Here is a 4,556-nt window from a genome sequence, read left to right as displayed (position 1 = left end):
TTCCCTGAACAAAGGGTGGGGGGTCAAAATCAAAAGTAACAGTCAGTATCTGGTGTGGCCACCAGCTGCATTAAGTACTGCAGTGCATCTCCTCCTGATGGACTGCACTTGATTTAACAGTTCTTGCTGTGAGATGTTACCCACTCTTCCTTCAAGGCACCTGCAAGTTCCCGGACATTTCTGGGGGGAATGGCCCTAGCCCTCACCCTCCGATCCAACAGGTCCCAGACGTGCTCAATGGGATTGAGATCCGGGCTCTTCGCTGGCCATGGCAGAACACTGACATTCCTGTCTTGCAGGAAATCACGCACAGAACGAGTAGTATGGCTGGTGGCATTGTCATGCTGGAGGGTCCTGTCAGGATGAGCCTGCAGGAAGGGTACCACATGAGGGAGGAGGATGTCTTCCTTGTAACGCACAGCGTTGAGATTGCCTGCAATGACAAGCTCAGTCTGATGATGCTGTGAGACATACCGCCCCAGACCATGACGGACCCTCCACCTCCAAATCGCTCCAGAGTACAGGCCTCGGTGTAACGCTCATTCCTTCGACAATAAACGCAAATCTGACCATCACCACTGGTGAGACAAAACTGCGACTCGTCAGTGAAGAGCACATTTTGCCAGTCCTGTCTGGTCCAGTGACGGTGGGTTTGTGCCCATATGCAATGTTGTTGCTGGTGATGTCTGGTGAGGACCTGCCTTACAACAGGCATACAGCCCTCAGTCCAGCCTCTCTCAGCCTTTTGCGGACAGTCTGAGCACTGAGGCAGGGATTGTGCATTCCTGGTGTAACCATCCTGTACCTGTCCCGCAGGTGTGATGTTCGGATGTACCGATCCTGTGCAAGTGTTGTTATACGTGGTCTGCCACTGCGAGGACGATCAGCTGTTTGTCCCGTCTCCCTCCAGCGCTGTCTTAGACGTCTCACAGTACAGACATTGCAATTTATTGCCCTGGTCACATCTCATGCCTCCTTGCAGCATGCCTAAGGCACATTCACGCAGATGAGCAGGGTCCCAGGCATCTTTCTTTTGTTGTTTTTCCAGAGTCAGTAGAAAGGCCTCTTTAGTGTCCTTAATAGCCTACCGTCTGTAAGCTGTTAGTGTCTTAACGACCGTTCCACAGGTGCATGTTCATTAATTGTTTATGGTTCATTGAACAAGCATGGGAAACACTGTTTAAACCCTTTACAATGAAGATCTGTGAAGTTATTTGGATTTTTACAAATTATCTTTGAAAGACAGGGTCCTGAAAAAGGTCAGTTTCTTTTTTTGCTTCTCCCCTGTAGCAGCCTTCCCTGTAGCTCAGTTGGTAGAGCATGGTGTTTGCAACGCCAGGGTTGTGGGTTTGATTCCCACGGGGGGCCAGTACAGAAAGAAATTCAAAATGTATGAAATGAAATGTATGCAGTCGTTCTGGTTAAGAGCGTCTACTAAAATGTAAATGTATAACTACGCCCATCTGCATTCCAGCTGAAGAGGACTCTCCTTCCAAAGAAAATAACACAGAGAAACAGAATCCATTCCATTGAAGGCTGACAGTGGTGGGTTACTGGCTGTTGTTTCAACTTGTGCCAGAAAGACAATGAAACACATATTGGACTTCGATTGCCACGCAATATTTAATTCAATAGAAAACAGATTGGTATTGTGAAGTAGAAATTCAGTGGAAAAATACCTAATCAGTAATCATGTACCACCTTCTGTACTCATAGTTACAACAAAGCCATACAGTATGGTAGTCTAGTGCTTCATATATACTAAACAGTAAGTACTGTATGTGTAGGGTATAACAAACACTAGAGTACCATACTCTATACAAAATATTTCAAGTCAACTGAACAGTTGGAAGATATATGAACATTGCAGCAATTTCACTTACAGTTGTAACTACTGTATCACTGAATGAAAATACAAGCTCTCAGATCTCCCCCAAAACCACTGAAATAGAAACAAATCATTTAGAAAATCTATCCAGAGTACACCGGAACAAGTACAACTGAAAATCATGCATTACAAAATCATTTAAACAGCTTTTAAGGCAGAGTGATTAAGATCTTCACAAGCTTCTCTGAGTATTAATTGTAAGGACTGCATAGAAGTTGTGCACAGATGCTACAAATACAATGTGTAAAGTGTGTGTGTGAAAACATCGAGAGAGGATTGGTATCAGAGCAAACTCCATACATGCACCTGTAGTGGCAGACAGTCAAGTAGTACAACATACAGCAGAACAGGAATCAAACAGTCAGATATGGTTTCTAAAACAACCATAACTATGACATCACGTTCAGCAGAATATTGTTGATTTCATGAATTAGAAAAACTATCTACATTTGTTCATCATTCTCATATATCTGGCAGCATTTGGTCCAGCCGTGTTTTAAAAACTACACTTGCATATCAGATATCCATTAAGGACAGGATGGAATAGTGTTGGCTGTGCATCAGGTCAGTGTGACAAGACAGCAGTAGGATCAGATGAAACAGTGTTCCCCAGTGAAAGCAGACATTAACCAGCTACAGTGTTAAACAGTCACAGTACATGTTGGTGAGGCTGCTCCTATCACTATTCAGTCAGTGTAATCATGTGACCAAACTCCTTTTCACTAGAGTAATAGAGTATTGAAGAGAACCACAGCGTAATTCTGTGTATTAAAGAGCCCCATAGTATTTACAGTATCATAGCATACCATAGAGTACCACAGAGTAATGATGATATTGAAGATTGCAACAGTGTATTACTGTTAAGTCCTGTAAGTCATTGTAAGTGATTGTAAGTGCTTTAGACAGCGAGTCATCCTGCCTGTTATTCTCAGGGGTAGAATGTGTTAGTGTTCTGTTACTGTATTCATGTTTATTGTCTTGTGTTCCCCCTGGGCATCAGAGCTTATTCACCCCCACAATCCTCCTCTTCAGTACCACTAGGAGTCTACTGTCCAGCGTAGTGAGTCATCCTCCTCATCCTCTCCTTCTCCCTGAACCTGCGATCCCTGTCCATCCTCTCCCTGAACCTGTGATCCCTCTCCATCCTCTCCCTGAACCTGTGATCCCTCTCCATCCTCTCCTTCTCCCTGAACCTGTGATCCCTCTCCTTCTCCCTGAACCTGTGATCCCTCTCCATCCTCTCCTTCTCCCTGAACCTGTGATCCCTCTCCTTCTCCCTGAACCTGTGATCCCTCTCCATCCTCTCCTTCTCCCTGAACCTGTGATCCCTCTCCTTCTCCCTGAACCTGTGATCCCTCTCCATCCTCTCCATCTCCCTGAACCTGTGATCCCTCTCCATCTCCCTGAACCTGTGATCCCTCTCCATCTCCCTGAACCTGTGATCCCTCTCCATCTCCCTGAACCTGTGATCCCTATCCTTCTCACTGAACCTGCGATCCCTCTCCATCCTCTCCTTCTCCCTGAACCTGTGATCCCTTGTTCTCCTCCTCCTACCACCACCATTACACTACCCCTCCCTCCCTCCCTCTAGCAGGAGCTGGTGTGAAGGTTGCCACTACCCCCCCTCCCTCCCTCTAGCAGGAGCTGGTGTGAAGGTTGCCACTACCCCTCCCTCCCTCCCTCTAGCAGGAGCTGGTGTGAAGGTTGCCACTACCCCTCCCTCCCTCTAGCAGGAGCTGGTGTGAAGGTTGCCACTACCCCTCCCTCCCTCTAGCAGGAGCTGGTGTGAAGGTTGCCACTACCCCTCCCTCCCTCCCTCTAGCAGGAGCTGGTGTGAAGGTTGCCACTACCCCTCCCTCCCTCCCTCTAGCAGGAGCTGGTGTGAAGGTTGCCACTACCCCTCCCTCCCTCCCTCTAGCAGGAGCTGGTGTGAAGGTTGCCACTACCCCTCCCTCCCTCTAGCAGGAGCTGGTGTGAAGGTTGCCACTACCCCTCCCTCCCTCTAGCAGGAGCTGGTGTGAAGGTTGCCACTACCCCTCCCTCCCTCTAGCAGGAGCTGGTGTGAAGGTTGCCACTACCCCTCCCTCCCTCCCTCTAGCAGGAGCTGGTGTGAAGGTTGCCACTACCCCTCCCTCCCTCTAGCAGGAGCTGGTGTGAAGGTTGCCACTACCCCTCCCTCCCTCCCTCTAGCAGGAGCTGGTGTGAAGGTTGCCACTACCCCTCCCTCCCTCCCTCTAGCAGGAGCTGGTGTGAAGGTTGCCACTACCCCTCCCTCCCTCCCTCTAGCAGGAGCTGGTGTGAAGGTTGCCACTACCCCTCCCTCCCTCCCTCTAGCAGGAGCTGGTGTGAAGGTTGCCACTACCCCTCCCTCCCTCCCTCTAGCAGGAGCTGGTGTGAAGGTTGCCACTACCCCTCCCTCCCTCCCTCTAGCAGGAGCTGGTGTGAAGGTTGCCACTACCCCTCCCTCCCTCCCTCTAGCAGGAGCTGGTGTGAAGGTTGCCACTACCCCTCCCTCCCTCCCTCTAGCAGGAGCTGGTGTGAAGGTTGCCACTACCCCTCCCTCCCTCCCTCTAGCAGGAGCTGGTGTGAAGGTTGCCACTACCCCTCCCTCCCTCTAGCAGGAGCTGGTGTGAAGGTTGCCACTACCCCCCCTCCCTCCCTCTAGCAG

General features: G+C 49.5%; 1 long non-coding RNA gene across 1 annotated transcript; it reads right to left on the bottom strand.

Annotated features, from left to right (window-relative positions):
* Window positions 1-1,598: 1,598 nt before the first annotated feature.
* Window positions 1,599-4,531, bottom strand: LOC123743176 (uncharacterized). Its single transcript, XR_006769984.1, has 2 exons — window positions 3,298-4,531; window positions 1,599-3,207 (listed from the first exon to the last, which is right to left on the bottom strand). It is a non-coding gene; the product is annotated as an uncharacterized lncRNA (long non-coding RNA).
* Window positions 4,532-4,556: the final 25 nt, after the last annotated feature.

The sequence above is a fragment of the Salmo salar genome, chromosome ssa05 (genome assembly GCF_905237065.1).
Source record: "Salmo salar chromosome ssa05, Ssal_v3.1, whole genome shotgun sequence".
NCBI classification, from domain to species: Eukaryota; Metazoa; Chordata; class Actinopteri; order Salmoniformes; family Salmonidae; genus Salmo; species Salmo salar.
The sequence above is the reverse complement of the archived record's forward strand: the minus strand, read 5'-3'. Positions and strand labels throughout refer to the sequence as shown.